At 35.3% G+C, this 11,143-nt stretch overlaps 1 pseudogene across 1 annotated transcript; it reads right to left on the bottom strand.

Moving 5' to 3' along the window:
- Positions 1–571: 571 nt before the first annotated feature.
- LOC128590213 (nucleolar protein 8-like) lies at positions 572–4,342 on the bottom strand (annotated as a pseudogene). The gene has a single exon (XR_008381243.1). The product of XR_008381243.1 is annotated as a nucleolar protein 8-like (transcript).
- Between the last annotated feature and the right edge of the window lie 6,801 nt (positions 4,343–11,143).

Raw genomic sequence — 11,143 nt, 5'->3', positions numbered from 1 at the left:
AGCAAAAAGAGAAAAAGGGCAGAAGAAAATCAGAATTGGAATTCCCTCCACATAAGCAGAGCTTTGGGAATTTCCCTGAGGTATTTTGGTTAATTAAAGATCATGTGATTGCAATATCTTGAGCTTCCTTCCAGTTAGAATATTCAATTGAAATGAGGCAATGTGGACTTCAAAGGGAAATGTTATATCATATAGATATCTTCATACATAAGATTTGAATATTTTAGAAACCCAGCAATTTGGCTTATGACCAGAGATGTAATACCACAAGCTTGAATAATCAGAAACAATATTATAATATAATCAAGTAAAGAAAGGATCCTAGGAGTTTATTTTCTTTTAGTCCCTGTAATAGGGAGTTTTACCTCTTTTGTGCCTGTTCTTAAATTTAATGCAGCCCCTGTCTATAAAAGCTACCTTATATTTGATCCAGTAGTTCACCACTGTAATTTATACCTTCTGCTTGACAGAGATACAGAGCACCTCTTCACAGGCACATTTGACTGCAGACGCGTATCAAGTCACCTTTTAACCTTTACCTCTCCAGGCTGCTTTTTTTTTTTTTTTCATTTGTAAAAAGTTCAGTTTAATTTTTTGAAGTAATTACTTAGGAAGAAATACAGAGGAATTCCATAGAAAAAGATGGCCACCACAATGATATTCCATCATCCAGCTTTTGAATATTCTATCACTCAGAAATGTCTTCTTTGTCAGCTAAAATTATTTACTTGGTCAATTTCCATAGGTGAGCCTCATTCACATTCAGGATCAACGCCAATGCTGACATTTATTACTTTGGTTTCGTTTTCCTTTTTGCATCTTTATGTTTCTTCCGACAATCCATACGCAAGTTATTTGTTCTGGCCTCCCAAGAACTCTTGCTAATATCATTTCCCACTCCTCTCCAGAATAAATCAGAACCATAAAGTCTTTCATCATTCTCAGAGAAAAAGAAAAATCTAGTGGTCTCTTTCTGAGGTAATGATTCTTCTCCAGGGCTAGGCTTTCTGTGATCTTTTCTTCAGTAATATCCTCCTCTTCTGAACTGCTATCTTGGAAACGAGGGTCTTCTTGCCAGGCAATCTTCCCAGGTTTCACAGTTTCAACTCTATAGATCTCTTCTTTTATGTCTTTCGTGTCTGAACCAAAAAAGGAGAATGTGAAGCTATCAGGCTGCTCAGCTTCACTTGTCATAGTTGCAGAGTCCTTGATTTCCTCAGATTTCTCTCCAACACAGTCCTCCTTCAATGGAGTGTCTTCTTTTTCATTGGTATCTTTTGTAGCTTGGAATATTTCTTTCAAATCCATAGCAATGTTATATTTCTTTAGACAATTCAGGTACTTTTTCAGCTTCCTCCCTTTTCTTCTTTCATTTTACTTTACTTTCTTTTGGTTGATCCTCTCTTTTTCTTTCATAAGTAGCATGGTCATGTCTTGTTGGATCATAACGTATAATGTCCTTGAATTTCTTAGCAGCTACTGATCCTTTGCTTGTAGAACTGTTTAAGTTGATGTGCAAGACACTTTGCATAACATTCAGGGCTTTCTTCTTTTCTTCAGCAAGCTCCTCTTCTTCAGCAGTTTTCTTTTCATTTATATCTTTCTGTTCTTCTTCACTGTCACTTTCTAGAAATCGAGAGTCCATGTGAAATCTTTCATCAGTGCCAAAGTGTGGCTGTAAATCCATTAGCTTCTGTCCAGCTCTCGCCTCAAACTGAGGTTTAATTTTGAACCTGTTACTGTCATCTTCCGAATCAGATTCTTCATTTGCACTGCTGTCAAACAGCTTCCCGGATACTTTACTTACAGACTCTTTCACCAGTTCTCCTGGATGGCTCTGCTCCTGAGTGGGTATTCTGCTCCTGGGTGGGTATCTCCTCCGTTTCATTTTCACTGTCGGAACCAAAGATGATGTGTGTTGGCTTGTCTTCTGGATGACCATCCAAATTTGCCAGAGCATTACGCACCAGCTTCTTTTGCACTTCTTTTGCTTTCTGCCTTGCCTCCAAGACTTCCAAACGCTTCTGGTTGTCTACGGAATGCTTATTTTCAGCACTCACATCTGAAGAATTACTAATAGAAAGTGAGAAGTCAGTTTTGCTTTCCTGTGTGTCCTTCCTGGAAGAGACCTTTGGTGACTTATCCAGAGATGTGAGGATGCTAGAATGAGACCTCTCTTCCTCTGAAGCTTTTGTCTTTGTGGTGCTATGCCAACTATCTTTGTCAGAGCCTATCTTGCAAGTCTTTGCACTTAAGGATTTCTTTCCTTTTAACAGCAACAGACTAGAAATAGGAGTCCTACCTCCCTTTTCTGAATTGCTAGAGGATTCCACCTTGTGATCCGGGTTCTCAAAAGTGAACTGTCTTTTTTGAGACTGAATATGGTGTGGGCCATTTGCCTTCTCTGCATGTTGGCATGGAGTCAGTTGATTTGATGAGCCATTAGCATATGTGGAACCACTTTCAATGGAAATGCTCATGGGATCCTCATGTTTAAAGGAATTCCAATCTTCATTTATAACATTCTCTTTCAAGGATTTTTTTTTGTTGACTCCTTTTCATAGAGACAGCCTATTCCCTTGAAAGCCTGAAATTTTGGCTTTAAGATGTTTTCCTTTGCTTTCTGTTTACCGTAAGAATTCTCTCCTTCTAAAAGGGAAGCTACAATTTCTTCAGGATGAATACACTGTCGGCCTCTGTCGAGTCTATCAGGGTTCTTAGAGGCTCTGTCAGACTTGTAGTAGGTGATAGATTTTGGGCTATTACTTTTGTTATCTTCAATTTGAACCTTCAGGTCACTGCCAGCCAATTGTTCCAAATCAGCTAACGTGAGATTCACATGAAGACAGTTTTGTTTTTCATGATGGCATTATACTCCCTCATCTTCTTCAGACTTAGCTAATTCTGATGCAGAATCAACAACTTCACTGCTGCTGGAGTCAAATGGAGATTTAAGATTAAGAGGTTTCACCCCATAAGTGAGGGCTGAATTTATATTTTTTCCTTTTTGTACTTTAATACAATGACCAGAAAGATCAGAGTTTTCTCTGTTTTTGAACGAATTTTTCTTGTGTATAGATTTTTCCATTTGTGAAAATTCTGTACTGTTTTTGACTTTATCAATGTTTTTTTTTTCATTGCAATGATTTCATCTGTATCTTCTGAATCATACTCACTATCATTTCCCATAATATTATTATCACTAATATGACAAGAGACATTATTTTTGACACTTAAATCTGTTAAAGAATAAAGTTTGTGAACATCTGATTTGAAGTCATCCCTTACAACTTCAAAGGGATAATCTTCAGATTCATTTATAGAAGACCACATAGTCCTCTGTAAATTTTCCTCTTTTGTAATCATTGCTCTTAATTCATCTTCAGAATCAATATCATCATCAGACATGCTGTTTCTCTTCCTGGTTTCCAAGCCAGATGTCTGAAAAAGTACCTTTTTAAGTTTCTGAGTGTCAGAACGTGAAACAGGGGGTGATTTAGAATGAGTAATAGAATCACAAGTTCTCTTTTGTGTAGTTTGTTGCTGTGGTTAAGTAGGGACTCTCCATTATTGAACTGGACCTTGGATTTGTGGCTAAAGACCCAGTGGGAGCTTTGTCCTTTTGGACATTTATCATCTTCTTAGACAGGCCATGAAAGTCAGAGAACTCTCCTTGCTGTTTTTTACTCATAGGGTCATTTCCTCCTCCTAATTCCCAAGTGAGGTTGGTTATAGGAATGGTATTTGTAAAATCCTCCTCTATCTTCTTAAGGTTGTGGCAATATTTTGATGAATCATATTTTATGATTTTACCTTTATTTTGATTCTTCAGGTGAAGAACAGGTAAGACTCTTCCAAATTTACTCACAATCCAATTCTTGTGCTCTGGCACTTCTGTTCCTGGCACAGCTTTCATATGGAAATTTGCCCCTCCCATCTTTTCTAACAAGTTGGTGTTGCCTGTTGTTAATTTTTCATTTTTTGCTTTTGCTTCTTCTCTTTCTTGGGCCAATCTGTGCAAAAAGCTTTCTTTTGCTAGCTGAATTTGCAGTGTTCCACCTTTCCATTTTGTTTTATTTAAAGCAGACATACACTTTTTCAGGTCTGCTTCTGCTACTTTAATGTTGATATATGCAAAAATTTTCTGTGGGTTTCCTTGGTCATCTTTCCGTGTGATGATCTCCACATCAAAAACTTCTCCAAATCTGCTGAACTGATTTTGCAGGTCTGTCTCAGAAACCGTCTCACTAAGGCCACCCACAAAAAGGTGCTTTGGTTCTCTATTGATTTTCATGAAGGTTGGGCATATACTTGATGTATTTTAGTGGGAAAAGCAACTTCCACGTCTTCTCCTACTCCCAGCACTGCAGCCTATGCCAGCTGCTTTTATCTTGCCTTCAGAGATTCTACTTTCTTACTATACTAATTTCCTTAAACTCTTCCTATTTTTTCTTAAACTCCTAGAAATTTAGGAGCAAATATTTGGACACGTCATTTAAGAAGTTTTTTTTTTCCTTTTTTTTTTATTAAATCATAGCTGTGTACATTAATGCGATCATGGGGCACCATACACTGGTTTCATAGACTGTTTGACACATTTTCATCACACTGGTTAACATAGCCTTCCTGGCATTTTCTTAGTTATTGTGCTAAGACATTTACATTCCACATTTACTAAGTTTCACATATACCCTTGTAAGATGCACCGCAGGTGTAATCCCACCAATCACCCTCCCTCTGCCTACCTCCCCACTCCCTCCCCTTAAGTGATACACATTCTTAGGGAAACAGGAAAATCCCTGTTCTAGTACTATTTTACTTATTGATTAAAGTTGCCTTTGGCAAAGCACTTCTAACCCTGAACCTCAATTTCTTCTGATTAAACAAACAGAAGTATTCTGTTTTATCTCATAATGTCCTTGATCGGGACGGCAAAATAACTTCATAAAATTTAAGTTATTTTGTAACTATAGCTATAGGTCACTGTATTTCCTGATAACCATCATCAAAAAGGAAATTCTGCTTGTTAAAGAAAAGTTACAAGAAGTTTTTTTAATTTAACTCTTCAAGACTGAAAAGATAAATTAAAAATGAATATTTTTCTTCACAATGCTATGAGTATAAAGTTACAGAAAAATTCCTCTTTTTGAGGTTCTTTGGTTGCAAATACCAGGAACTCACTTCAAACCCCCTGAGACAAAGGAGAAAGAAGGGTGTCAACCAAGAATACCAATTTTCTGATTTTAAAAGAGTTGAAAACTATGTTTTGAAAAATGACTGAATTTATTTACTGAGACACATTTAATTTTTTTTAATGAGCATTGTGCTGTTCATTCTCTTCATTAGAGTCAGCAATAGGATGCAGAAGGGACTACTAGAAAATAATGAGGTAACTGCTAGTCTCAGTTTAAACTCTTTTCCTATTAAAAATGTGGCTACATTTTGAATGTGTACAATTAAATATAAATGAGTATGTATCCAGAAGTATGCAAGGGGAATTAGATATTACAAAAATATCTTCTTACATAATGGGTGTTTTGTGGCTGATTTCTTTTCCAGCATGCTAAAAATGTAATAACCAAATGTGACATAGAATACATGGAGTTTGGAATTTCCTCTTGACAGAGTCTTTCCCATCACACATCAGATACACACACACACACACACACACACACACAGAGCCTTCATGTCTCCACATTTAGTTTCTAATTGTTATTCAAACAAGTCATTTTCTCTTATGTTTCTTTTTTCTCCTTTTCTCAAGACATCAGAAATTTTAAAACCCAGTTTCTAAACATTTACAAAAAATATGATACTAGAATGAAATGAAAGCCCCAAGCTTATCTGTGAAGACTTTGAAGTTTACTGACATAACACTACACCGAAATTACAGAAATACAGGACGCAAAGATCTCCAGCGAGTAACATAAAATTAGTAGTCTCACACAGAGGAAGACATGGACACAGAGCCCACTGACCTTCAGTGGAGAAGATCTGAATGACTTCTGTGAGTGGAAGAGCACCTCTCAAACTGCAAACTGCATCCTGAAGCTAAACACCAAATGTGAATTTTTAAATATCTACATACCCAACTCCTTGCCCTCATTTACTTTTAATGTCATGAAACTTCTTACAATCATCCAAATAATAATTTCCTTAAATCTTGAAGATGGAAAATGTAAATTAAAAATATTTTCATTCTAAAATTCTGTGAGTATAAAGTTATAGAAAAAAAAATCCTCTTTTTAAGATTCTTTGGTTACAAATACCAGGTACTCACTTCAAACTACCTGAAGCAAAAGAGAAAGAATAGTGAAAAGATAGTCTTCTGCCTCTTATGACTACCATTCGAATGGTGGTAAAATTTATTTAAAAGAAAAAAAGTTTTTCAGCTGGACGGACACTCACAATTGGGTCTACTAAAAAGATCAGGCAAAGGAAAAGAATAAAGCACATGTTTTGTTTCAAGAATCTTACCTCCATCGCCCTTTCTGGGAAAATGTTTTTTCCCTCTCTTTTAAGATCTAAGTTCCTCCCAAGTAGCTGTCAGTTTATCACTTCCTAGAAAGTATGCTTGTTAAAAATCAGTCTGCTTTAGCACCTAATGTCTCTCAACTTCAATCTTCCTGTTCCCAAATTGTAGCTAAAGATGCCTTCCTCCCAGACGTGGAAAACACCCAGAAGACATCATTCATGTGAAAAATCTATCACAGTGCCTGGTGTGTAGTTTATGCTGAAAAAATATTTTTTCCAATTATTAAATTAAATTTATAATTTAGTGACATAATGTGTCACTTCTTCCCAAGATGTATAGATGAAGAAGGGAGTCTGTCGGAGAAGCGATTTCATACATTTACCTTTCATAGTTGATATCATGAAGAACCATTATAAAAATACCCCATCAGTGTACTATCAGAGAGCAGTAGGAGCTGGATGGATGAATACTGCATTGTACTGGGTCCTACATTCATATCACTTTCAACAAAAATGCTTTTCTGGATATATAATTATAAGTAACAAATGGGTAGGAATTCTAGTTTGGTTAATTATTTGTGCTTATTTACTATTTTATGTTCAACACGTGTTTCCTCTGGGTAAACTCGAAATTATGTATGACTCTGTTATTAAAGAATTTTCCCAGTGGTTCTGGACTACTGAGTCTTCTTAAAACTTCTGTTCATTTTTCCTGACAATTCATCAATATGCCACACGAAGTTATGGAAATTCTTCTGCATTGTGTCTGACATCTTTCAATGAAATGATGGAAAATGATGATCTTTAAAACAACACTCAAAAGGTAGTTAATTAGATTTTTAAATCTTTTGGGTCTGTAGGATTTAAAAGTCAGACATCAGGAATTATTAAAAGAAAAGAGATTGGCAGTTCTGTCCACAGACTTTATTGATTATAATATTTTTAAAACCACAGACCAGAGGGACAATGCTATAAATGTTTTGCTATGAAAAATTCAGGGGCTTTTTTATAGGATGCCAAGGAAATAGTAAAAGTTTTCATAGATATCCAGCATAAGAGTTCCAAAAATTGGAGTATTCTGAAAATAAGCAACAAACACTATCGTCACAGATAGATTACCCACCAGACCCATTAATTAACTACTCCTTTAAAATATGGCAAAGAGGACCAACTTGTTAAGAAACTACAACAGGTAATTCACCACTACACGACAAATGGTTCCTAGGGGGGAAATATTGCAGTAGATGAATAAAGAGAAGGCATTTCTTGGAGGAAGCTGTGATATTAGAGTATCTAAAAATGACAGAATCTCCAGATATATTTCTAGTCTTTCTCTATATGGAACATTCTTAAAATCTTGAAAAGGAAAACCTTGATACTTACTCAATCTTATTATCATCTACAATGATGAAGGTGGTAAATTCAATGAGGGGAAAAAACACCACTTGGTAAGATAATGTCTTTTTTACCTCTGGTTTAAGCGCATTTATTTCTCTTAAGAAGAATAACTTACAGTCACAGCTAGGCAATTTAAAAATATGAATTCAATTGCACACAGATTCAAACTGGAAGAAAAGATATGGATTATATTTCCTATTTTATGTATGTTGGAAATTAAAAGTATATTTAGTAATTAGCTTAAAATTTGGTTGCTAAAACATGGAAGTAGCAAAATGCCCTCTCATAAGTGTAAAGGGCTAAAAAAGCTGTGGTACATCCATACCACAGAATATTATTCAGGAATAAAGATAAATGAGTCACCAAGCCATAAAAAATTCATAGACCAACCTTAAATGAGTATTACTAAACGAAGAAAGCCAGTCTGAAAAGACTGCACAGTGTATCATTCCAAATGGATGTTTTCTTTTCTGGAAAAGGCAAAACTATATAGACAATAAAACTATAGAGACAATAAAAAGATCAATGTTTTCAGGAGTTTCCAATGTGTTGGAGGCTGAGGTTTAGGAGGGATGAACAGGTGGAGCACAGGGGATTTCCATAATGTGGACACATGACATTCGGCTAAGTCCATAGAACCACATAACACAGAGCAAATGCTAATATGAACCATAGGCTTTAGTTAATAATAATATATAAATATTGGTTCATCAGTGACAACCTATCCCACTAACGTAATACGCTGGTAATGGGATGCTGAACAGCATCACAGAAAGAGAGAGCATCTGCGAACTCTCTGTATTTTCTACTCAATTCTTCTATAAACTTAAAATGGCTCTAAAAACTAAGGTCCATTAATTTTAAAAAATAACAGGAAAATAAGTCTAATAAAAAAAGGTTTCTTTAGTTTTGTACAGTAGGAAAAAAACGTAACCTCTAGGAGTGTATCAGTAATAGAGACTAGGGAGGGTCTTCTTAAAGGATTCAGATTTGAGTCCATAATTCTTAAGAATTCTTAACAGGGCCTAAGGGGTGTTATTTTGGCTTGAATGATATCAAAGTCAAGATCAATGGAAATCTTAATTTTATTTTAAGAGGTGAAGAATTAAAACAGGACTATTAATATTACTGGTAACAACAACAACAACGAAAAAGCCTAAACATTTTGTCAGAAGAGAGAGTATGTAAGTCATTTTTGTGGTGGTTGAAAGGCTTTGTGTTTGTCTTCCAAAACATGCTTACAGAATGGACTTCTCTGAGTATTACTTATATTGTATGGCAATTTATGCTGAGTTGGGAACATCATGGCTTAGCTTACTATAATAACACGACAATTAAATAAATTATGCAGTCATTCTTGATGTAGTACTAAAATACCTAAGGCACTCATTTGTCTAGCTATATTGTTATTTTATAAGCAGTTCATAACCTCCAGCCAGATATTTCAAATAATCTATGTGTGTAGTCCACTTTGCAACCAAATTCTAATTACAGTGTTGTTAAGGATGTTTTCACATGCAAGAAATATAAAATTTGAATCAACTTAAACAACAGGGGAAATTTTTAATACTATCACTTGTAGCAAGATGCATTATTAGGCTACTTCTAGGTTTGTAAATTCTGAGGTTTAGTGACTTCATTAAGGACTCCAGTTTTTCCGTCTTTTCCCTCTATACTCCCTGTTGTTCTAGCTTTTATCATCAGGCTTGTCCTCTCAGTCTCAAGATGGCTGCAAGCTCCTTTGGGCATTGTACTCACACATGACATTGTCCAAAAACTGGAAAGAAATAAAGACTGCACTTCTTCCTATCCCTTTTTAAGACTGTAAATAACTTGCCAGAAGTTCCCAACAAATTCACTCTTTCAGTATATTTTCTTCTATTTGTAATGTTTCCCTTAATCTGAAATATTATTACATATGTTATTGCATAAGCTCCACATGTCTGGGACTAAGTCCAGGAAATATTCTTTGAATTTAGATCAGGGCTTGGCAAACATTTCCTGTCAAATGCCAGATAGTAAATATTTTAGGTTTTGTAGGCATCATGGGCTCTTTATTGCATATTCTTGTTTTTGTTTTGTTTTGTTTTAACCATTCCTAACTTGAGGGTTATACAAATACTGGATCCAGACTGGAATTGGTTTGCAGACAGCAGCTGGCCCATCCCTAAATGTAGCCAATTGCTTTTGAACAACAAGGACAATGCTAAACCATCCAATATTTGAAGTTTTATTATAAGCCCAGCAAAGTTCAATATATATATTGAGCACTTCTCATTCCAGGCATGGAAAATAAATTGATAAATATATGTTCCTATTCAAACAAGAAATGTTGAGCCGAAGAAAGATTCCATAATCAAGAGGAGTCACCTTGAGTAAAGAAAGAACTAGTAGGGAAAACAACATAGCATCTAGAAATCTTGCATTTAAAACATCTCTACTGAGAAGAATAGGTTTTGTTTTTATCTCCTCTTTTGAATTACTATGTTCCTTGATTACCTTTGTGTGTAAGATTTTGTGAAGATTTTTGTACTACCATTTAATACTTAATATATTTCTTCATTCGGTGATTTGGCAAAACTTCTTTATCTGCAATTGAGAACCAACTTTTTATGTGGGACTTAGGCAATGGTGAATAAATTGAAGTAGTTGAGATAGGATCTCTTACAAGGCATGCATCTTACAACCTTGAAAGAACGAGATTGTGTATTCAGTGTAGAACAAGTTCACAACTTGTAAAATGGAAGTAGTAACAGAAATTAGTAATAAGTTTGTGAATATTAAAAAAAAGACAAATGATAACTTAATCAATTTTGGATGACAGACAACTCAAAAGTTTTAGAGAGTGGGTGAAATTAATAATCGTTTATTTCTTGCATATGTTACACGCAAGCTGAAAGTTCGTGGTGGAGTATGAGCAAGCTTCCAGCATCTTCTCCTGGATCTCAGAATGAAACATAAACTCACATTTGGGACATTTTGATCTTATGGCGAAGCACAGAAAAAAAAAAAAAAAAAAACAAACCTAAGATGCATCAAGGACTATTATTTGAAGATTTCTCACTGTTCTCTTAAGATACAGCCAAGGAGGATAATAAAAATGAAAGTACTTCCCAAAGCATGAAGCCAAAGTCCATGGAGGACAATGAATAAGACAACAAAACAGGGACTCAATAAAATGTTATTGCGCATTCTGAGGTAAGGTGTCTTCACAGTGTTTTCCCAAACTTGAGAATTGCTCTGGCTAAGTGACTTTTCTGGGCTTCAGATT

Source organism: Nycticebus coucang, chromosome 7 (assembly GCF_027406575.1).
Source record: "Nycticebus coucang isolate mNycCou1 chromosome 7, mNycCou1.pri, whole genome shotgun sequence".
Lineage (NCBI taxonomy): Eukaryota > Metazoa > Chordata > Mammalia > Primates > Lorisidae > Nycticebus > Nycticebus coucang.
The sequence above is the reverse complement of the archived record's forward strand: the minus strand, read 5'-3'. Positions and strand labels throughout refer to the sequence as shown.